General features: G+C 40.4%; 1 protein-coding gene across 5 annotated transcripts in view; it reads left to right on the top strand.

The window, feature by feature from the left end:
* Positions 1-25,010, top strand: part of Lypd6 (LY6/PLAUR domain containing 6) — a 133,593-nt gene that overhangs the window by 10,162 nt on the left and 98,421 nt on the right. The window contains exon 1 of one of the 5 annotated variants that reach the window (XM_045148223.1): positions 15,621-15,641. The exons of 3 other annotated variants lie outside the window; for them this stretch is intronic. The gene's annotated coding sequence lies outside the window, so the exon portion shown is untranslated. Of the gene's footprint in view, positions 1-15,620; positions 15,642-17,483; positions 17,541-25,010 lie in introns of those variants that run through there. One more of the 5 variants, XM_045148221.1, reaches the window with a different exon arrangement.

Genomic DNA, 25,010 nt, shown 5'->3' with positions numbered 1-25,010 from the left:
TCTTTGAGAGAAAAAATATCCACTTTCAAGTATTCTAAAAGTATTGCCACTTAGAAATATTGACTTTAGTAGAAGTAATATTCTGCATTTATATAGTAACTTTCTGTAGAAGATCAAAGAATGATATTAGATGTACATGGTTTTCCTTTTATGTGAAACTTCATAGAAACATTTTCTTTTATCAAATTATTTTTATTCAGAATCCCAGTGACCCAACTCTGAAGTCACAGAGACTTTTGTAGCTGTTCTGATTCCTTCTGTCAGATGCATCCCTCAGCCAGGAGTGGCCTTCCATCATTTCCCAGTTGACAAGCCTTTTTGGCCTTCATGGCTGATTTCAATGAGGCCTTCCCAAAGAATCCTTTTACTTTGATTTTCCCATCAGTGTGAATTTTACTCTTTTATACCTGGATTTGTGTACTGATATATTCCCTCCACCTTGACTTTTAGCTTATTTCTCTTAGGTGCTAGTCTGAAAATGCTAGTCTAGCACAGACTAAACTCTCAATAAACATTCTGACTGGTATTACAACTTTAATAAAGAAAAGACATAAAGACCCAGGTGGCCTCATGAAGTATTAGTTTTAGTGGAAAGGGTATGTTTGTATTATGTGACAATTACCACTTAGATTGGGCTTCTGGATGTCCAGGAGGACCAGGAAACACTGCAGGTTATGATGGACCTGCCTTTGTGTTCTACAGTCACCTTCCAGGTATGAAGGAGGCCAGGGCACAGACCCTAATCCCCGAGTATCTTGTGATCTAGGACTTTGGAAAGTTATGTATGCATTTTCACAGATAGAGATAAAAATCTGTCCATATCATACTTTCATGCTAGGGAGTACTGATCAATGTACAGATAATTTCTGTTGGAAGTTTAAGGGAGAAAATAATCACCTATCCCTTCTCATCATCCAGATTTAATTATTCATGTGTGGGTTCTTTGCTCCTTTTTTGTTGTTGTCTGTTTCTCTAGGTCACATTGTTGCTTTTGAGTTATAAAAATGGACTATATTGGGCTGGAGAGATGGCTTAGCATTTAAGCGCTTGCCTGTGAGGCCTAAGGACCCTGGTTTGAGGCTCAATTCCCAAGAACCCACGTTAGCCAGATGCACAAGGGGGCGCACGCGTCTGGAGTTCGTTTGTGGTGGCTGGAGGCCCTGGCATGCCCATTCTTTCTCTCTATCTGCCTCTTTCTCTCCTCTGTTGCTCTTAAATAAATAAATAAAAATAAACAAAAAATAAAATAAAAATAAAACTTACAAAATGGACTATATTAAGGGCTTGGTCCTAATATTTTTTAAAATTTTAATTATTTACTTGCAAGGAGAGAGAGAGAGAGAGAGAAAGAGAGAGAGAGAGAGAGAGAGAGAGAGAGAGAGAGAGAGAGAGAGAGGGAGGGAGAATGGGTACACCGGGGTCTCTAGCCACTGCAAATGAGCTTCACACATATGTGCCCCTGTGCATCTGGCTTATGTGGGTCCTGGGTAATCAAACCTGGGTCCTTTGGCTTCACAGGCAAATGCCTTAACTGCTAAGACATCTCTTCTGGCCCCCCTTTTCAATATTTTATTTTTATTTATTTATTTGACAGAGAGAAAGAGAGAGAGAGAGAGACAGACAGAGACAGAGAATATGGGCGTGCCAGGACCTCCAGCCACGGCAAATGAACTCCAGACGCATGTGCCCCCTTATGCATCTGGCTAATGTGGGTCCTGGGGAATCAAACCTGGGGCCTTTGGCTTTGCAGGAAAATGCCTTAACTGCTAAGCCATCCCTATAGCATGGTCCTAATCTTAACAGAGTAAATTTGAGGGCACTATGGCAAACTTGTATATAAAGATGTTCATTGTTCTATGTTATTGAACGACTCACCCAAGAGCCATTACCCCAAAAGTCAGTGAGTCAAAGGGAGTAAAGCATATCGTGAAGTGTTTTTGAAACATAACTAGACAAGGCTTGATCTGTTTAATCTCTCATGGCCAGTTTTCCTTAGGTACATTGCCATGAATTGGAACCATAGCCAACTGACTTGAACAATGTTTTAAGGAGCATCAACTCCACCCAGTTCTGAGCAATGATCCAGAACTGCACACCTCCATTGCTGATAATATATTTTGGTATAGATACTTGGAATAGCATAAAAAAACAAATGATGTGAAAGTCATTTTTCCATCAAGGCTACTCAGTGGTTCAACTTTTCAAATGAAGGGCAATGCATTTCATAAAATAGAATATCATTTTAAATAGATAGGTTGCCTGGAATGGTACTTACTTCTAGGTTTGGGAACTATGAAGGAGAGACTTTTTCTAGAAGGGGCAGTTTTCAGCTTGGTCATGCACATTCAAGGAATGTAGAATGCTATAGCATCTGTATGACACGGCAGGCAAACTCATTTTCTATAGTGCATGGGCAGTTCTTGCACTGCATATGGGTTTCAAAAGTCTCAGAAAAGCAGTGGATTGAGTAAGATTGAACAGGGACGTTGGAAAGGGGAGAGTGCAAAGCAGTAGCTAAAGGACTCTCCTAACAGTGAAAGTGTCACCTGCTTTATAACCAGGTTAAGAAAGCTTTCTGGGTTGGTCCCACCAAGGGCAGCCTAGAAATAAACAAATGAATTTGAGAAGATCTACCAAGCTAATTTGAGAAGAACCACCAAGCTCCCTCTGCCTTAAATCATCTCTCCAGTCTTTCTGCTCCCGCTTAAAACCACTCCCACGACATGTCTCAACTCTAGAGTCTAGAAGATTAGTGTTAAAGGCTTCCCTGAGGGAAGGGCATGCTCACAAATGGATGAATCCAAGCCAATTAAAAGGATCAAGTAGGAAGTAAAACTTGACCAACTATGAGACCCAGCAAAGAGACTGAGACTGGGTTATAGAGGCAGGCACTTTCTGGTGAGATGAGGCTAGGAGCTTCCCTCATTGCTCCCCCTTTTTTTCTTTTTTTGGTTTTTCAAGATAGGATCTCACTCTAGTTCAGGCTGACCTGGAATTAACTCTGTATTCTCAGGGTGGCCTAGAACTCACGGCAATCCTCCTACCTCTGCCTCCCGAGTGCTAGGATTAAAGGCCTGCGCCACCACGCCCGTCTCATCCCTCACTTTTATCTAAACTTATGTGCTATCTACTGACCTGTCACCAGTGATTAGTTGTAGGATTTTGACTAAGACAGCTAACTTCTTTGAATTTCGGTTTCCTCATTTGTAAAATCTACATCAGCACTTCTAGAACAGGAACTGCAGGGACAAACATTGGGTGTATGAGGTGTCTCAGGAAGAATAAAGATCTGATGGTCAAAGACAAGTATGCTTGGGGGAGTGCTTAAATAATTTTCAATTTTTATAAAGTTGTACTGCTTCTCATGATTTTTAGTAACTGAATAATGTACATATCACATACCTGAAATGAAGTATGATATTCAAGGAGTCCCATTATTTGGCACAGATAGTCATTATGAGAGCTCATCTTGGGAATCAGTATACAAAACAAAATACTAGACTACGTGATATCTATGGTCTTTCTGATTTTAGAGTCTGTGAATCTATAGTCAGTTTACTTCTTTGCCTGGGCTAGAAAAATTTGATTTGATCAAATATTCATTATATTAGGAAATCCCTGCTTCTACTTTAAGATTAAACCCAGATTGAGAGTGCAAATTTACAAGCTATGCATTTCCCCCTTACTTTTATATTTCAGAACACACTAACAGACAGCCAAAATACAAATAATGAATTTTCCAAGTGCATACACACACACACACACACACACACACACACACACACACACACACACCTTTAGCAAAAATATTGAAACATTTCTATTAATAGAGGGAATAATTCTTCAGAAAAGAAAAATTTAAAAGACCTAAGTTTTATTCTGACAGCATTTCTGAGCAAAGCCGTCCAGTTAAACGCAGAGCTATAACGTGAACATGAACATGAAAAGGTGAATACTGGATATATATATATACAGAATGTGCAGAATGCTTTCTTACTATGCAGGATCACAAAAGGTGTTTGGCCCTTCCCCACACTACCACCAATCATGGGTTTGTTACTAGGCTTCTGTCAGATCCACTCATAGTGTGATGAGGCTGGTATGAGCTGAGCGGATGTCCAGTGTGGTTGGAAAGCGGAGGCAGTGGCGCTTCCAGGGCAGAGCACGGCTGCTACATCTGCTTTGGCCGTTGCCTACTGAAATGGCCTCTGACATGGGTTGTTGGAGGTGGGTGAATATAGAGTAGTTAGATGTAATCTGCTGGGTCAGGAAGAGAAAACAAATCCATACTACCTGTTTTTCACATTTTACCACTGTACTTTGTGAATTCTCTGGAATTAGAACAATACTAATCTCTATAGTAACCAATGGGTGATCACAGCAGCTAGGTAATTTGGTTTTCTTTTTATGATTTTAAGGAAATAACTTATTAGGTAATATTAGAATATAAAACTAAAACCTGATGTTTTCATTTCAAAATTAAATTGACTGCACATGTTGCAGTGTCACAAATGCTTGTCTGAAATTTAAAGAATTTTGTATCATTTGAATTCAAAGTTACACGTGATGAAATGTTAATATTCTTTATAGTTTCTTTGGTCTTGTTTAACAAACTAAAAATGCATCTACCGTTATGATCCAGCTATCTTATTTCTGAGTATATATTCAAAGGAAATGTAATTAGTATGCCAGATACTTGCCCATGTGTGATGTGGCAGTGTTCACAATAGTGAAGATAGGAATCCAGTCTAAGTGCTTATCAACAAAAGAAGGGTAAGGAAAATGGGGCATATATGCCCAGTGAAGTATTACTCAGCCTTAAAGAAGAGTGGAATCCTGTCATTCACAAAATTAATGAAAGTAGAAGAAATGATATTATGTGAATCAAAGCAGACCCAGAAAAAGTATCATGTTTTTTCTCATGTGTAGAAAGTAAAATGAATTGACTTGAAAGTAGAAGTGATTACAAGAAATTGGGAAAGGTTGAGAAAGGGAGGTTAGATTTCATCAGTGCATAGTGTGTGGCTGTATCATACTGAACCCCATTTATATGTACAATTAGTATGTGTTGATAAAAATAAAATCCTATAAGGTAAAACTCAAATATATTTAAAGCAGTCTGATGATTGCAATTAGTTCTGTCCATTACATATTTTCAAACTCCTGGTCGTATTTGATAACTAATTAATAATTATGCTTTTAGCCGGGCGTGGTGGCACACGCCTTTAATCCCAGCACTCGGGAGGCAGAGGTAGGAGGATTGCTGTGAATTTGAGACCACCCTGAGACTATATAGTTAATTCCAGGCCAGCCAGGACCAGAGTGAGACCCTATCTTGAAAAACCAAAATAATAATAATAGTAATAATAATTATGCTTTTATAGAGATGAAAGATGTTTTATAATCTTGGCTCACATCTGAGGTTTCATGGCTTCTTGGCCTGCTTGATGTGTCTTGGAGACTTTCATCCTGCACTGTGTTCTAGTTTCTGAAATCAGTTCTCCCAGTTTTAGAAGCTGCCTTTTCTTAAGCACACTCATAATTCCTTATTACTCATCACTAGCTTGAGTACATAGTGAATTCTAGGTAGATAAATAGGTAAATTCTAGGTGAGCAAACTCTCCTCACTTGGTGTTTGCCAAGTAAATGGACAGATTACTTAATGAGCAGTGCTTGTTATAATTGTGTATTATAATGAGCAGTGCTTATTATAATATGGCCATTACCTTGCATCCCACACTATTTTACTTAACAATTAAAAGTACATCTCTTGTGAGTCCCAAGCTTGATGTTAATTAGTATTTAATGTTTATGTTCATCTTTTTAAAGATGCACAGATAAAGTTAAAAGAATTCCATATAGAAAGTTTGGTACAGATTTTACAAAGTTGAGCGCATGCATCCATGTGACTTATCCTGAACCATAGTGGCTCCATAAATTTTGAAAAGAGCCATGAGCTCTTTCATGTAGGAGTGAGATACTCTTTATGGGACTGAACGTGAGCAACGTTAAATCACTTGGTAGTAGAGTCTGTTTTGGCATATTACAACATTTGCCCTCTGGACTTTCCAATTATTTTATGGATGAAGTATTTCAGTAAAACCTGTATAACATTCAGTTTGTCTTATATGATTAAGAATCTAGTTTGTGTTTGGTTTGCACTTAATTTCTGATGTTCTGTAGATTCTACTCTGGGTGTATAGAAAGATTGAGGCTCCTTAGCTATTCACCAAAATTATTGATTTCTAAGTCTGTTTTGCTGAAGAATAGTTGTTTGGGAGATAGCAGGTGCCTTCATCAGTTTAGACTGTTATAACAAATTACTATTACCTGAGTGCTTCAAATAACAAACATTTATTCCTTAATATCTTTGGAGGCCGGGAAGTCCAAGGTCCCTGTTCATATCTTGTGTCTTGTGAGGGCCATCTGTTTTTGTATATGTGCAGAACAGAGCATCTATCCTCATGGAAATTTCAATTAACTTTTCTCCCTGCCTTTCTTTTTTTAAAAAGTATTTTTATTTTTATTTATTTATTTGACAGAAAGAGAGAGGTGGGGGAAAATGGGCACACAAGGGCCTCCAATCACTGCAAATGAACTCCAGACACATGTGCCATCTTGTGCATCTGGCTAACATGGGTCCTGGGAATCAAACCTGGGTCCTTTGGCTTTGCAGGCAAACGCCTTAACTGCTAAGCCATCCTTCCAGCCCTCCCTGCCTTTCTTTTTAAACATTTGAAAAGTCAATCATGCCAGTTTGTGGTGTACGTGTATGAGTGTGTGTGTGTGTGTGTGTGTGTGTCTATGTGTGTGTGTCTATGTGTGTGTGTACATATGTACAATATGTGTGTGCTCTGCTGAGGCAGGGTATCTCACTTGAGCCCAGAGCTCACTGATTCAGTTAGTCTAGCTAGCCAGTTTGCCTGTGGCATTCCCTGTTTCCTACACTGGGGTTACAAATGGCCACTACCGTCATCCAGAATTTACAAGGATGCTGGGGGTCTGAGCCTCAGTCCTCATGCTTACATAGCAAATACTTTACTGGCTGAGCCATCTCCCCAGTCCATCGTGGCCATCATCTTAATGCACTACCCAATGACCAACTCGAGAGAAAAAGACAATAAGCATATCTTTTCATGTTTCTTCTTGTAGGGCACTAGTCCAATTGGTGAAGAAGACCTCACCCTCATGACCTAATTACTTACCAAAGGCCTAACTCCACATACTGCCACTGTTACATACCATTCCCTTTATAAGGGAGAGGATAGAGGAGAGGCTCCTTGTCTCTCTGTTGTATTCTAATTTCCCCCAATTTCTTAGTAATTTGACTTAGTCATTGCCAACATCATTGCTTGGCAGAGGGGAGTTGATTTGCAAAAACGCCTTTCGATTTTAATAATCAACATAATAATCAACATAATGACAGCATAAATGAAACTTGTTCTTGAGTGTGACATTGAAGTTTATTTTATCAGTGACAGTATCACTCCCCAAATGACAATATTGAGACTTCTGTTCCCATCCTTTTTTTGAGAGGCTATTGGTGTCATTTTTTTTTTTTCCTTTTTGCTAGCACCTAAGAAACTATCTTTTTGGTGATTTTTGGGAATTGTTCACAAGTGACTAGGACATTTTAACTTTAAAAGTAATTTGAAACCATAAAAATAAATACACCTTTTAGTACTACATCAGCAATGTTAGCATTAAACTTGTCCAGTGATTTGAGTGACAGTTTTTATGTTTTCCAACGCAAACAGTAATCATCAGGTAACAAATAATTTTGGGGCTTCTTCCGTGGCAATATAAAAAGAACATGTAGAACAAAGCATCTAGCCTCAGGAAAATTTTACCTGGCTTTCCTCCATTGCCTTTTTTCTTAAACATTTGAAAGCTAATTCATGCCAGTAACTATTTGAAGTAGAAATATTCTAGGTGAATGAAACATGCAGAAGACTCTGGAGATAAAGTGGTGAATGAAAAACAAAAAGTCCTGTCCTCATAGAGCTTACACTCTAGGGAGAAAGTAGAAAAGAAGGAAACAGATAAGAAAATATGCAGCATGTCAGATGGTGGCAAGTGCTATGGAGAAACTAGAGTGAGGCAGAGGACCAGAAAGTATCATCCATGGACAGGAGGATGCTGGTATCTTTAAATATGGTGGTCATGGAAGACTTCGTTTTGCAGATGTCACATAAGCATCAGGACCAAGAAGGAAAAAAAAAAAACAAAAAACAAAAAACAAAACCTTGGAGGCCTCTGTGGGAAGAACCTTTTAGTACCTGGAGTGAATCTCCAAGAGTAAGGGGATCATACCTTTATGTGTGAAACAGTGAAGTCATTGAAGTTGAAGTAGTGTGGCCCCTTCTTCATAGGTATGGAGAGAAGTAGGGATTTGTAGACTCGAAGAGACAAAGACCTTCATGGAGACTGAAAGTAAACCAGCCCTTGCAGATTAGGATTTGAGGGCTAGTCATAATGCATAGGGGGCATTTTTTATAAAAATGTTTTTCACACACAGTGCAGTTCTTTAGGGGAAAGGTAGGACAGATGTGCCAAAGTCACAGGATGTTATCCCATGTGGAAGGTAGAAGGTGGATCCTAGGATCATAAAAAGCAAATGCTGAGGAGCCAAGAGACTACGGTCTTCAGCATCGCCTCGCGCTATGCTGGCAGCTTTTTCCTCTAATCCCTGCAGCTGGCACGCCTTGTATTTTGCAGTAACTTTAAACTGACATGTGGGGAATTTTAAGTACATATGTTATCAAAACAGATGTTTCACAGGCTTTATAGACTATCAGGAGGACATCTTATCTTTCAGAAAGCAGCCTGGAATTTGAATTTAGTTCCTCTCATAATTTCATGTTCGCTGAAGTAACTGTGGAAAAATTTAAATTTATTAGCAACTTTTTTTGTTCTTAGGTTTTAAAGAGATGGCAATTTCACTATATCAGAAAAAATTTTATGCTGTGTTACCTGCAGGCAGATTATTGAATAATGTTTCTTGTCTGAAAATAAATCTAAAGCACATAAGCATTTTAGCATTTTCATAAATTTTTGGAGTCCTATTTTTTAAAAAGCACCCTTCATTCTCCTTAGATGTAAAATGATAATTAGAGCAAAATGAACCTCATAAAATAATACAAAGGAAGCCAACATTAGAATAAGTGGTTAGAGGTTTTGCTTCTTGTCGTCCTTTCCTGCCTCTTTTACCAAATTCCATGAGAGTCAAGTCTCACTGTGCTCTGGACAAGTCTCCCATGGAGCTGTGAAGGAAGGAAGAAGAAGGAGGTATTTATTTATGCATTTTTCTTAAAGAAGGCCAACAGCAGCAACAACAACAACAACAAAAATCAAAATAAAACCCCAGTGTGGTGGCCATTGGAATTCTATGTTTCTCCTTTGGGTGTCTGGAAAACATAGAGTATAACTCAAACTAAACTTGGTAGTGGGTATTCATTGAATCTTGCAAATGTTGGCTGAAGGCAGTGGCCAGTGAATGGCCCCTTTCATGCTGTCCAGTACAACTCTATTGTGTTATATACAGTGACAAAAATATTCTCCATATACATTGGCCAACAAATTAAGCACTAGCTATACGTGGTGAGCACTTGAAACATGGCTAGTACATTTGAGGAATCAGTCTTTAAATTTAATTCTAGCCTCACATGACTGGTGTCTGTTCTCAGCTCATCTTGGGCTGTGTGATGAACAAAATGGGCACATGCTCACACTGCCCACCCTTCCAAGTGACCGCAGCAGAGCTTTTGTGACATAGTTTCAGAAGTTGTTTATCATTCAGGAAGTACTGTCCTGAACTACCCCACCTGTCCTCATCTGTACCTGTTAAGCCTTGTAGGTGTTGCTTGAACTGTAATAACCATTGACAGGCAGCAGATGTGTGGAAGAGGGGTACAAAATGGAGTGATGTGAAGTGAGATCAATCATATCATTGTTTTGGTCTTAAAGACCCCTTTGCTCACAGAGATAATACAAAGTAGTCTACTTACGTATTTTATTACTAATGAGCAAGCAAATAATCACAGGCAGTAGATTTTAGAGGTGACATTGGGAGATACTAATTTTACTCATGTTTTGAAAGCAGGAATTTAGTGAAGGACCCAATTTCATATTTTGAGAAGAATTTTTGGTTGCTAAAGCGTACTTTTCAGGTGTTTGTTATTTCTTAAACTTTAAAGGTGGATTATTTTAATTTTTTTTGTTTATTTTTTTTGAGAGTGACAGAGAGAGAAAAAGACAGAGAAAGAGAAAGAGAATGGGAACGCCAGGGCCTCCACCCACTGCAAGTGAGCTCCAGACACATTCACTCCCTTGTGCATCTGGATAACGTGGGTCCTAAGGAATCATGCCTCGAACCGGGGTCCTTAGGCTTCACAGGCAAGCACTTAACCACTAAGATATCCAGACCTAAAGGTGGATTATTAAATGCCTACTATGTACCTTTACAGAAATAAAGGAGGTGTATATATTGCTATGAGATGGGGGTTAATAAGGAGAGTGATAAATAGTACAAGATATTAACATGACTAATACCAGGTCACTGTGAGCCAACCAAAGGCCAAGAGGGTGACAAGGCTACACAAGGGGCCCAAACTTCAGAGTTTGTAAGTGACCGTGTACCAATAAAATCTGTAGCCAGGGTTGGAGAGATGGCGCAACAGAAAAGGAGTTTGCCTGTAAAGAAAGCCTAATGATTCAGGTTTGATTCCGCAGTACCCACATGAAGCCAGATGTACAAAGTGGCACATGTGTCTGAGAGTTCATTTGTAGAAGCTAGCCCTGGTGTGCCCATATTCTCTCTCTTTGTTGCTCTTACTTCTTGAAAACACACACACACACACACACACAACCTGTAGCCAGGCTTATGGTAGATAGCACAAGATAGAGAGGGGTCTGCCTCTGCGGCAGTTCTTCCACCCAGAGAGGCAATCTTAAGAGGCAGTGGTGAGATGCCCACACCCTCCCTCCCCAGAAGCTATCACACTAGAATTTGCTGAGGAAGGTGTTTGAAAAGGTGTGTGGGTTGGCATTTCTCTGGCAATCCTGCCACTCATTCATAAAGGTAAATGGAGCTTATGTGCCAGAGGCTCTGCTTCACCTGCTCTAAATGAAGAGGAAAACGTGTCTGTGGGAGAAAAAGAAAAAACAACTAATAATAAAACATGCTGTGAGGGCTGGGCATGGTGGCGCGCTCCTTTAATCCCAGCACTCGGGAGACAGAGGTAGGAGGATTGCTGTGAGTTTGAGGCAACCCTGAGGCTACAGAGTTAATTCCAGGTCATTCTGAGCTAGAGTGAGACCCTACCTCGAAAAGTCAAAATAAATAGATAGGTAATAATAAAACATGCTGTGAGAAGGCTCACCAATGAATGGTGTAGACCATAAATGCTGGCTCAGTGGCTGTCAGCATATGCTTAAAGGGCTGTTAGGAGGACAAGGTATTAGGCTTCCTCTCTGGTGCTTTGGAGGCGGAGGCAAAACTGGTGGCATTTTTTGTTTCAGTTAAAGAAATGTGATTATGCAGAGTACTCTGTGTGTGTGTGTGTGGCAGGGGGTGGGGTGATCTAAGAGAGGCCGGTGTGGCTGTGAGATTCCAGGGGCTCATTTCAGTCAATAGAAGGGAGAGCTGGACACAGTGTGCAAGCCCAGTGGTAGAGAGGATCCCAGAGACTGTACCCTGAAAAGGATAGGCTGCTAGAACAGAGGTCAGCCAAATCCAGCTGCCTGCTGCCTTTTTTTTTTTTTTTAGTTTTTCAAGGTAGGGTCTCACTCTAGCCCAGGCTGCTGACCTTGCATTCACTATGTAATCTCATGGTGGCCTCGAACTCACGGTGATCCTCCTACCTCTGCTCCCGAGTGCTGGGACTAAAGGCATGTGCCACCACGCCCGGCCCCTGCTGCCTTTTTAAAGTAATGTTTTATTAGAGGGCACCCTCGCTGTTGGTTTAAGTGTTGCCTAGCTGCTTTTGCCTTACAACAGTAGAGACTTCCTATGATGACAGTGCATCACAAAGCCTAACATGTTTATTATTTGGCATTTACTGAAAATGTCCTATGGGATTTACAGTGGATTAAATCCAGTGATATGTGAAATCCTTTGGACTTCCCTGTAAGGGATTCAGAGATGTAATAACACTAGAGACACTTTGGACATTGGAGAAGGCTTCATGCAGGGGATGGGCTTCCATGACCATCAGATCTAAAGGGAAACCTGCACTGGGCCTGAGAGGCAGTCCTGCTCTGCAGAGGAATTCAGCCACTGTGCTTGAATACAGGGATGGGCTCATTGCAGCCCCATTCATTCATTCATTCATTCATCCTTGTGCCTCCATTATAGTGTTGGCTAATGTACACAGTAATCTAAACCATTTCTTTGCCTGCTGTTGGGAAAGAAAACACACATTCTGCCATGAGCTGTTGGCATTTTGGCAATAACTTTGCTCATATGGAAATGCTCATTTATGTTCCATGTTTATAATTGGGTTTTATGGAGTTATTATATTTTAAGTGAAATCATCTTACCTAGACACAAGTTAAAATTTATTCATGTGCTTGGCTTAATTGTGGGACATAAGAAATGATTGTTCCAGATTGGAAACCCCTCTGCATTTGCAGGAGGTGTCACTGGCAGCGCTGAGGATGGGGTGCACATTACTATTCATGCCTTTTTAATTGATTAGCCTTTAAGGCTTCTGAAAGCCTTTAAAAGTTGTTTTGTCAACATTAGACCAGCTGCTGTGTAATTATGGTAGCTTTTCTTGCAGTTAAATTCTTTTAATAACATGTTCAATCTGCTGATGCCAAAGTGCTTTGAACCTGTGATATATACTATAGAGAACTTTTGTTTTTACTTACAGATGGTCGGTGCCATTTTCTGGGCAACTCTGTAGAATTTTCACAGAAATTTTAAAGATGAATTACTTCAAAATGAGAGGCAAATGAATTCCAACATCAGGTTATTCCTCCCCGTGTAAAAACTGTTCATATGTGACTTGAATTTTGGACTTGACTCACAACAATCTAAATATGTTCATTAAAAAAAAAAAACAAAAACCTCCACCTTGGAACCTTTGTAAGATGTTTGCCTCTGACTCTTCAGCTTATAAATCTAAACTTCCTGGCTCTTCACAGATGGTTGTAGAAGTGGTAGGCCTTGGGATAAGGATTACTGATATACTGAGGAGACCCTTCCATGCTGGGGGCTAAGGCCTTCCTTAGAAGAGCAAATTCGAATATTGTGTTTTGTGTTTCTGTCATGGAATGGTGTAACTGAGGGAAAGGGATTGAGTCAGAAAGTTCACAAAAGGTTCTGTGCATGCCTCCCCGTGGATGTGTCTCTACCTCCACCTTGGGGAGCACATAGTAAGCATTCGCAGTGACGAATAAGGGTGGTAAAGGGTGAGGGCAGTGGTGATGGTGGCTATAGAGGTGGTCCCTGGTAGTTTAGACCATTTCAGCAGCTTCTTCCCTGTAGCATTTTAAGAGAGAAAGCAAAACCATTTGACATAGAGACCCAGACCACCTGTGTCTGGTGGTACAAGAGAGTAAGCAGGTGGCTGCCATGGGGCTGTGGTCCTGTTTGCATTAAGGAGTGCATCTATGCTGCTGAGAAACCACAGGGGGAGTCCTTCAACCACTCACGCTGACTTTTTTCTTCTCCTCGAAGTATAAGTGGTCTGGGAGAGCATTTGACCTTTTGCTTTTTAAAAATGCCGGTCTACTTCAAGCTTGAATGGGAGTTGAAGAATATTAATTACCTTCCAAATCTGGAGAAGAAGCTAACCTTGGCAAGGTTGCTTATATAATAGGTCAAGTTGGGCACTCACTTTCCTGTACGCACTCGTGATGAGCAGGCGAGTTTGCCCAGGCAGCTTTTGAGCCCTGCAACTTGAGGTATTTAGGGGATATAAGGTGCCACACCATGTACCTAAGTGTTATGAAGTACCTATTGAGACACTGTTATCAGGAGAATTAGAAGTTAACTAAAACTTCCCCACTTCTCTAAATTTTTTCTTGTGGGGGAAAAATTTGCTCCTAGTAAATGGCTTTTTTTTTTTTTTCAAAGTTGTATTGAATGTTAGTCCACAGTGATTCAAATACTCTAGCTCAGTAGAATAGTCTACTAAGATGTGACCATTAAAACTATGGACCTCAACATTCTTTTTCTACATATTAAGATTGTTAGTTCATACTTGGTGACACGACTTTTTGCTAAGTTCACACTGTTCCAGTGTCCATTCTAATTGATTATATTCTGATTATTGTCACACAAATATCACTGTTTTATATGCTATATTGGAGTCTTCATATAGTTTTGGAAAATTATAAACTTTTCTAACTTCTCTGAGGCAATCACTTTTCTATAGGAATCTCACAATACTCCAAGATTGCACTGATTCACACAGGAGATGGTGGTTTATCCCTTGGTTCTAGGACCTAAGATGCATAATCCTACAGACAAATTCATGTACATGTATCTATACACATGACTAGGGAATCCTGCTGTTGGCCAGAAAGAAGACTCATGTGTGCTCATCTAGCTAGATGCTATCAAAGTCTGTTTTTCAAGCCATTCAGATCTCCAATTATACTCAAAGGCACATGGCTTAAACTATTTTTCTTATCTGATATTAAGACTCCTGCTTTTAAGCAATAAATATGCAAGTCAAATTAACTTACGAAAGTAAGGCATGGGGGAAGTATGCATTTGACTTAACTCTCTGGCCCTTGCCCTCTAGGTCTGTATAATTGGCTATGTTACTTGACTGCCGATAGACTATGGCATCCGTCCTTTATGGTACTAGGGGAGGAGTAATTGAATGAAGAGATGGATAGCAAAAGTTCTGGGGCTATAGCTGTGCCTCATAAGCAGAGGCCAGCATCCCATTTTAAGTCTCTCAGCTTGCTGGGTTTCATGCATTCTTAATGCAGACCAAGTGCGAGTAAGGTGGGAATGGAAAGGTCAAATGTTCCATGAGGTACATATCTCATGGTTTATACCAGGATATAGGACTAACTCATGTTCTCACTAGTCCCAGATTCAGCAGTCCTGGAATGGAATTCATTGCCCCAGTTGGGAACAGATCCCAGTGTGGACGAGCCATCATTGGTGGGTAGTAGTAAAACCACATTGTTTGACCCCATCACTGGCGGTCCCTTTACTGTATATTGTGGAAGAATCACCGTGGGCTGAGAAGCTTGGTACACATGACAAGTTTGACTTTCCACACATGGATGCATCATCTTTTGTCCATGCCACAACTACCTGGCCTCTGTTCATTTTCTTTTGTTCTCATTACCTTAATCCCAGATACCACTTTTCCCATCTCTGTTTGGCAAGTTGTATTATAGGTAGAAAAAGAGGTTCTGGGTTGATGAGTTAGCGCAGATCTCCTCTGATCTTTTCCCTTGGTCCCCTGTGCACCTCATCTTGATTTCTTTAATGCAGAAGGAAGTGGCAGCCAAGGAGGAGGCAAGTGAAAAGGTCACCGAGCGAAGCCCAGCATCTGCTTTGGGCCCTGGGGAGGATGCCCTTTTCTGAAGGCTAAATGTTTTCTCAGGATGAATGGATCAGTCATGAGCCCAAATTTCATTACTACCTTAGGAGGTGTTTCATGCTTTAAGTAAGTATAATGTGTAACAGAGGAAATGCACTTCTGATGGCTTTGTTTTGTTTGTTCCCTGATTTCTTTGTCCAAGTTCATTTGTGTATACTTAAGGACAAGAAAATATTCCAAAACCATTTAGCCTGCAACTCTTAACAAATTTAGTTAAACAGCGGCCATTCCCCCCTCCTACATCCCTAAGTTAATGGTGCTAACTTATTTATACACTCTTTCTGACAGCCATTCAGTAGTAATGTGTTCCCAAGGGAGGTGCAATAGATTTTCAAATCTTGTATTCTCAGCTCCTGCCTAGTTATCCTACCCTGATTGGCACTTAACCATTGGATGAGGGTCTTTTCCTACTAAAGTAAGCTTTATGAACCTTAACCTGAAATGCCTTTGTCTCTGATTTGTTTGTGTTATAACTGACACTGAGTAAGTATTTTTTTTTTTAAAATACAAAAAGGCATTGTATTTTAGTATTGAGAGAGAATTGGGCTACTCAGTTACCTTGTGCTTTCTTCCAGTTCCCACCTTATTGACATGCACATCACTAACAATCCCACCTGGCGCATGGGAACATGCTTACTTTATTTTAGCCATTGCTAGGGGACGCATTGCCTGGGAGCTGTCGCTGTGGGCTTGCTGACTGATATGGACAAGAAGCTGTCCCTGAGGTGTAAAGCTGTACCTGTTTCACACAGGAGAAACAAAGACAAACCTCCTACTGTTTCAGTATTACAAGTTGGAATCCCGATGCAGCATGAAGTTTAAGGTGGTGATTATTCAAATTCTACTTTTTTTCTAGTTTATTTTTCTGACATAGCAGGATAAGCAAAACAAAATAAGTTAATCCATTTTACTGACCATATTGTGTATATGGTGTATCCTTTGATCCCCAAATCATGTAATCTATTATATATATTTTGTTTTTAAAAAAATCACCTTTAAAGTCTCTTCACTTTTATTATTGGTAGTAAATTAACAAAATAAAATGTTGTGACTGTAAGGAGATTTAAAATTGTATATTTACATTAGAGAGACCAGATAATACACTTGCAATTTCATCCTAATATAATATTCATTCATTTTTTAAAGTATATTTTTATTTATTTATTTATGTGACAGAGAAAGAAGAAGAGAGAGAGAGAGAGAGAAAATAGGTGCACCAGGGCCTCCAGCCATTGCAAACGAACTCCAGACATGTGCACCCCCTTGTGCATCTGGCTAACTTGGGTCCTGGGGAATCTAACCTGAGTTCTTTGGCTTTGCAGGCAAAGGCCTTAACAGCTAAGCCATCCCTCCAGCCCTTCATTCGTTTTTTAATCAACAAACGTATCTATACGGAGATATAGACATAGAACAAGTCGGCAATATAAAGTTATAGAAATCATAACAGAACACATACTGTAACACAAAATTAATGGCTGCCTAATTCAGTTCAGTGGTCTACTTAGCTAGAAAATGATTCTTGAAATGGGCCATCCCTATGAAATACGGGTGCCCAGAGATAGTATATCAGTTATCTCCTCATTACTGGGTGAAAATACTTGGACCAAAATTAGTTTAAGGCTGGAAGTGTCTCTGTTAACAGTTCCAGGTCATAGTTCATCATCCTGGGGGCATCATGGTGGCAGGAACTTGAGGCAGCTGGTCACAGTGAGGAAGCAGAAAGCAATGAATACATGGGCTTTGCTGCTCTTTCCTTTTTATACAGTCGGGGCCCCTGGCCTATGAAATGGTGCCACCCACAGTTAAGGTGAGCCTTCCCACCTTAATGAACCTAACCAAGACAGACCTGCATGGAGCCTAGCCTAACTTAGAGAATCTGTCCTGTCAAGTGGGCAGTCGATATAAACCATCACAGATGGCAAGAAGGAAGACTGTGAAGCAGGACACAGAGCATAAAGCAGCATGGTGAGTGGGGCATATCGTTTGCTTGAGTAAGGTGAGGGAGCAGAGAAAAGACGTGGGCTACTAAAAAGGCAGTGTAGAACCCAGTCAAGGAGGAAGTGGCATATTTGGCTAGAATACAAATTTTATTTTAGATGTTAATGTTTCTTGTAATTTGGTTATATGTCTTCAAATTTAAAAGAACTGTGAATATTCCTGTATTGTCAACATGGGGAAGTATTAACACTTTGTTGAAGAAAAAGAGTATATTAGTAATTTTTTTAAATGCCCAAAGTGATTGTTATAAATCCCTACCTGTACTGTGTTAGGAATTAGTGCTTTTAGGTTATGGAAACTACAAAAGAGTTTCAAGTGGAGTCTGATATTGTCTTTAAAATCTGTGAACTCCTTTGAGCACTAGCTTAATTTACTCTTTAAATAATTGAAAATGAAAACTTAGATACTGCCTTCCTCCATCTGTCTGTAGGGCTACCTGGTCCTCAACATAAGTATTCAATATCAAATAAAATGTATTGTCTTGTTAGTATGAACAAATTATTAATCTTTAAGATTAACCTGAAAGGCATATTTGAGGGAATAAAATAGTAGAACCCAAAATGGAAGCTATTACTGATAATTTTGCATCTTTGATCTCCATGACTTCAGCTTTTTCTGGGAATACCATGGGCATTTCCAGGCCAAGTGGGAGAAGCAGCTGTAGGAGAGCATGGTAGGCACAGTTCTTGGCACACAGTAGGCACATAGTGATTGCCTGGCACACAATAGGCACATGGTGATTATGTTTGTATGAGCCAGTTTTCCTTCCATTACTCTAATGGGTACCTGAGGTCGGATTCTTCATAAAGAAAGGAAGCTGACTGAGCTTACAGTTGTGGAGACTCAGTGCTTACATTGGCTTGGCCTGGCTTTTGTTAGGACCTCATGCAGATGGCATAGTGGTAATAGCATGCATGTGCAAGGAGGTATCATGTGGTGATACAGGAAGCCAGAGCAGCATGAGGGTTCCACAAAAATCACATCAATACCTTCCAGGGGCACACTGCCAGAAGCATAATGACTTCCCTCTAGGCCCCACATCTTAAAGATTCTACCATCTTTATCATCACCATATCATCACCACCTGGGGATGCAGCTTCTAACATGGACCTTGCAGGAACAGGCTTAAACCATGTCCAAACTATATTAGCGTCTTTATCCACCCCCCCCCTTAAACCTTGTCCTTTTAAGGGCATCAGATTTTCTGTTATTGTGAGTACTATCATACATGATTGAAACGGAGAAGAAAGTATTCACTCAGATGTTAGAGACATACAGTGTTAGACTGAGAAGAGAATTTATTACCTCAGCCTGCCACTTCACAGATAGGGAAACCAAGTCCTGGAAGGTTGAGAGACTTTAGATCACAAAACTAATAAACACCGGTAGAGGACCAGACCCAGGCCTATATGCTCCAACTAGTAGATCCTTCCAGTGTATCAGAGAGCTGGGTACCATTTTTTCAGTTCCCTTCTCCCTAGTGTGAGCACCACTGAAGATCTAATAAGCATATCTGAAACACACCCATCCACAAACTGTCCCCTCTTCTCTTCCTCTGTTTTTTTTTTGTTTGTTTGTTTTTTGTTTTTGTTTTGATCAGTTGGTGACACATCTGTCTGTTGCCTGAGCTAGTCATTTCGGTATCATTTCTATTTCCCGCTAAGTTTGGTTTGCCATTTGGTCCTGTTCGTTTCACTTTGAAATCTCTCAAATCCATATTTATTTGCTTCCTCAGTTTAATCTTTCCTTTTTAAAACTTTCTTTTATTAAATCTAGGCTGTTAGCATCATTTTTAAATGAAGTTCTTCCTTTTGCAATCTATTCTCACAGCCTGTGGAGTTTTCTTTGTAAACATAAGCCTGGATGTTGGGTTCAGTGTCTCCAGTGGGTTTTGATCCTGTAAAGTCCCTCTGCTTTACTGTGGTCCTTCACATTATGGTCACAGTGAACATTGTCTTCTGGACCTTTTGCCCTTCCTTTGTTTCCCAGGCTCTATCCCCATCAGTCCACACAGCATTTCTAACATGGACATGCACTTTCCTTAGATGTCCTTCATCATCACTAATTAAGCACTTATTAAAGATCAGCTTGGGGCTGGAGAGATGGCTTAGCGGTTAAGCGCTTGCCTGTGAAGCCTAAGGACCCTGGTTTGAGGCTCGGTTCCCCAGGTCCCACGTTAGCCAGATGCACAAGGGGGCGCACGCATCTGGAGTTCGTTTGCAGAGGCTGGAAGCCCTGGCGCGCCCATTCTCTCTCTCTCCCTCTATCTGTCTTTCTCTCTGTGTCTGTCACTCTCAAATAAATAAATAAAAAATTAAAAAAAAAAACTTAAAGATCAGCTTGTTGGAAGGAGGGAAAGAAAAATGTGTGTGTGTATGCATGTATTTGTGTGATTTGTTATGTATGCATGGGCATGTGTGCCACCACATGCATGAGCCTACTGTGTCTGAGACAGGCTGTCTCTTGTTTACCACTGTGAACACCAGACTCACTGGCCAGTGGGCATCAGGTTTCTCATGACAACCTCCCATTGTCATAGGCATTGGGATGACAGATGTATGTGGCACTTTATGTCTGGTTTTAACCTGGGTTCTGGGGAGCCAAAATCTGGGTTAGGCTTCCTCAGCAAGTACTTTTAACAACAGAGCCATTTTCCTAGCTCGTTGGACTTCTTAATTGGGACAGATCTCTGTAACAAAAGATACTAACAAAACAAACCAATAATGTGTATACCCCATCGATCCATGGGAAATATCCAGAGAAATGAGTGAATCTCAAAAATATGTCTTTGAATATGGGCTTAAGTAACAACTTCACAACACAAAAGGGTATTGAAGGTGCTCATTATAGGGAGAAGCCAAGAAAGAACGCAGTACATGGTGAGATTTGTTATGAGGATGTCTCCTCTGATAAGAGTCTCTGGTGATTTAGAGCCGCCTTCCTTATCTTGACAGAAGAGAAAATGAAAGCTTTTATTTGTAGCTTTACATCTTTGATTTCCATCACTCAGGTCTTTTCTAGGATTCCGATGGGAGACTTCCTTTAGAGATGTAAATAGCCTTTACTGAAGGTAACTTTTGTTTTCAGAGCTTCTTCTGTGTTTGCAGTTTCTTACCACAATGTTTATGTCAAAGAGATGCATATTGGGGTGATTTGTTTGGCTGCAGTCATATTATCGGGTAGTATATTCTGGTATGTTACACCATGAGAACCACTTCGCGAGGTTTATCTTTCTCAGTTGAGATAAATTGTACATTCTCTGTTACCCACATAGCACTTTGTCTTGTGTGGTATAGTCTGATATATACTAGAATTGCTAAATTAAAAATAATTTTACTTGGTTGGGAGTGGTGGCGCACACCTTTAATCCCAGCACTCAGGAGGCAGAGGTAGGAGGATCGCAGTTAGTTTGAGGCCACTCTGAAACTACATAGTGAATTCTAGGTCAGCCTGAGCCAGAGTGAGACCCTACTTCGAAAAACAAAGACAAACAAACAAAACAATTATTTAGTGCTGGAGAGATGGCTTAGCTGTTAAGGTACTTGCTTACAAATCCTAAGGACTCATGTTCAACTCTTCTGGTCCCACATAGCCAGACACAGTGATACAAGCACACAACGTATACATGGGCACAAGGGGGTACATACCTCTGAAGTTTTATTGCAGGGTTGGAGGCACTGGTGCACCAGTTCTCGCTCTGTGCTCTTGCATAAAAAAATGCCAGTCTGTTGGGCTTACCTCAAAAACATTTATATATATATAGGTTTTTTCGAGGTAGGGTCTCACTCTAGCCCAGGGTGACCTGGAATTCACTCAGGGTGGCCTTGAATTCATGGTGATCCTCCTACCTCTGCCTCCTGAGTGCTGGGATTAAAGGCATGTGCCACTATGCCTGACCAAAAACATATTTTTATTTATTAGAGAGAAGGAGAGGGATAGGGAAGGTATGTATGGGTGTGCCAGGGCCTCTTGCCAGTGCAAATGAACTCCAGATACATGTGTTACTTTGTGTGTCTGGCTTTAAATGGATGCTTGGGAATTGAACCCAGCCTCATAGGTTTTGCTAGCAAGTATCTTTAACAGATGAGATATCTCCCTAGCCCCTAGAATTAATAGTTAATAGTACCTTGTTTACTCAATAGTTTGGGAATCTTTTTGATTATTATTTTCTGTAATTTTAGGTAACATAATTGAATCCATGGCTAGAGTGTAGTATAGTACCTTTTTCTAAATTTTATTTATTTATTTATTTGACAGAGGGAAAGAGGCAGACACACACGCACAGAAAGAGAGAGAGAGAGAGAGAGAAGCCACTGCAATGAACTTCAGATGCATGTGCCACCTTGTGCATCTGGCTTACGTGGGTCCTGGGGAACGGAACCAAAGTCCTTTGGCTTTGCAGGTAAACACCTTAACCACTAAGCCATTTCTCCAGCCCCAGTACAGTATTTTGATACAAGATTTAAAGATAAAATCAAAGTAGTTAGCTTCTCTGTAACCTCAAATGTTTATCACTTCAATTTGTGAACTCCTTGAACTCAGAAGTTGTATTCAATTCATTTTTCTAAATCCCTAACCTTATGACAGATTGAACAATGAATCCCCAAAATGTATCCAAGTGTTAATCCCTGGGGTCTATGAAGATGTTACCTATAGAAAGGTGTGTTGTAGATGTGTTTATGTTAAAGATCTTGAGATGGGGCAGTTTTCCTGATTGTCCCTGGTAAGCTCAGTATAATCACAAGGTCTTTATTCAGGTAGAATCCATGATGTGACACGAAAGCACAGGAAGGAGAGAATCAATAAAAGCTGAGGATGGAGTGATGTGCTTCTGAGACAGTGGAAAGAATCTCCAGCTAAGACAAGAAGAAAAGGTAGACAGTGCAAGGACATGGATTATTCCAGAGACTTTAGAAGTATTGTAGCCCTGTTGAAAGTTGATTTGGGGCCCTTGAGATCTATTTGAGACTTCTGTTCTCCAGCACTATTAGAACAAATTTATGTCATTTCAGACTGCTAAATTATGGCAATTTGCTGTAGCACTGATAGTAAACTAATACAGTGAAGAAAACAATCTTTCTGTCCATCTTGGGCTCTTCATGACTGGGGTTTTTTTAATTAAAGATAGATTAACAAGAGAAAAGCATCCAGATTTATTTAATAATTTTTACATAATATGCAACCCTTCATTAGAAAATGAAGGCTTAAAGAAATGAGTAAACCTGTTTGTATGCTAAGCTTGATGAAAGCCACCGAAAAATATGGTCAGACAAAAAAGGTGTGATGCAATGGTACTAACTGGAGGGAATGGAGGAAAACCTATTTGATCCAGTTTCTTCTCTGAGGCCCTATGTCTTCAGAGAGAAGGATATTCCTTTCTTCCTAGTATAGGGATGGCAGCTCTCACACGAGGGTCTTATGACTGCCTTCAGGAGAGGATGGGGAAGGTCAGAGAGAATAACATCTGTATGGTTTTCTCAGTTAAAATTCTTAGTGTGCCAAGGCATGATGTTTGGGAGTAGTATGGTGTGAGCCTCCCAACACATGGTTGAACTCTGTTTGATTTGCATCTTGTCTGGGAAAAAAATTGTTCTTGGCCCTCATTCATAATGATCATAGCTAATATTTATTGAACCTTTTCCTCTGAACCATCACTGTGGTCCATGCTTTATACATGGCCCTCATAGTGGCCCTGTGGCTCAGTACTGTCATTATCCCTGTTTGGAAAATGAAGAAACTGATGAACAGAGCGACTTAATAGTTTTCCCAGCTCGCGCTCCCCAGTGGACACTGGCGCGTGGAAATGAGCAGGCTGCTTCCCGAGCCCAGGACTACAGCAATTTCCCTAGTGGTCTTCTCACGTCACATGCAAAGAGTTTACCTGTAGCCAAACCTGGGGCTGTGCAGAAAGTTAGAAGACTTAGATTTGAATATTGATACTTTCAGTAACTAGTTGGCTCTGTAAACTGCACAAGTCGGCCAACCTAGGTCTCTGTGCCTGTCTTTGTCAAATCTTTGTCTTTCTTCTTATAGGGATAGTAAGAGTACCAAATGATAAATTACATGTAAATATGCTTTGCAAAATATTCGACAGTACATGTGTGCTATTTATCACTTCATATTTGGTTGCTTGTGTATTTCCACTGATGATTTCATATCTGAGTGATTAGCTGCCAGACCTGACTGATTTGGTGAGTAGGGCTTAATAGTACTTATTAAATGTATTTGATAACAATGTTTCTTTACCCTCTGGTTATCATTCTTGCATTTTGGGTCATTAGGACTGCACATGGAAGGGAGCCCACAGTTTAGTCTCCTTTATAGAACTTCATTCCAACCCCGCTTTCAAAATGACTTCTTCATATTACACTCTTGAGAACATTTTTCTCTTCTAGCCCACAGGAAGGGAGGGCTCACAGAAGATATGCAGTGATTTCAGCAGCTTTTCAGTGGGGCTTTACGAGAACAATTAATCTCTTGAGGATTCTCATCATTTCTGGTGGAAAAACCTTAGGCCAATGATGAGCTGCAAATCCTGACTCAAGGAGATAGGGAGCTTAAAAGAAAGCTGGTGAAGTAAATCCTTTTCTCTGTCTCTGCGCTGCCTTGGTCTGTAAAGTTGCTTGTTCCTTCAATGTGCTTTAATTGCTACTTGTCTGCTTATTGATTCCAACATTATTTGAGATCACCAGGATGATGGAAGCTAAGGCCTGGTTTGCCTAAATTGTCAGGTTTTCAACTTTTTTTGCATGCATGTGTGTGTTGTGCACATATATATTGGTTCATATATGCATGAGCACAGGTTGTCATGTCCAAGTGTTGCACCATGCATGTGGAGACCAGAGGTTAATGTTGGGTGTCTTCCTCAGTTGTTCTCCACTTTATTTTTTGAGACCAAGTCCCTCAGTGATCATAGAACTCAATAATTTGGCTAGACTAGCAAGGCAAGTGAACCCTCAGGATGCACCTGCCTCCACCTCCCTAGTACTGGGATTAAAGGTGCATACCACCACACTGGCATCTTATGTGAATGCTGAGGCTCTAGACTTGGCTCCTCATAACATGCTTAACCCACTGCACAATCTCCTTAGCCTCAGGTTTTCAACTATTTGAAAAATTAATAGGTTTTGTGGAAATCCCACCAGATTTTGTAGCTTTGGGTGTGTATGTGTGCATGCGCACACACATGCATGCACGTGTGTATGTTATGCATATAAGCACAGATGCTCACACTCTATGTGCGTTCGTGTGGAAGCCAGAGGAGAAGGTCAGGTGAACTCCTCTATTGTTCACCTGCCTTATTTCTTTGTGACAGAGTCTCCATTGAAGCTGAAACATACTGTTTTCAGGTAGAATGAATGAGAACTGAGCCCCAGCAATCCTCCTGTCTCTATCTACCCTCAGCACAGTGGCCCTGCCTGACTTTTTATATCCATG

The sequence above is a fragment of the Jaculus jaculus genome, chromosome 4 (assembly GCF_020740685.1).
Source record: "Jaculus jaculus isolate mJacJac1 chromosome 4, mJacJac1.mat.Y.cur, whole genome shotgun sequence".
NCBI lineage: Eukaryota > Metazoa > Chordata > Mammalia > Rodentia > Dipodidae > Jaculus > Jaculus jaculus.
This window is presented reverse-complemented; position numbering and strand designations above follow the sequence as displayed.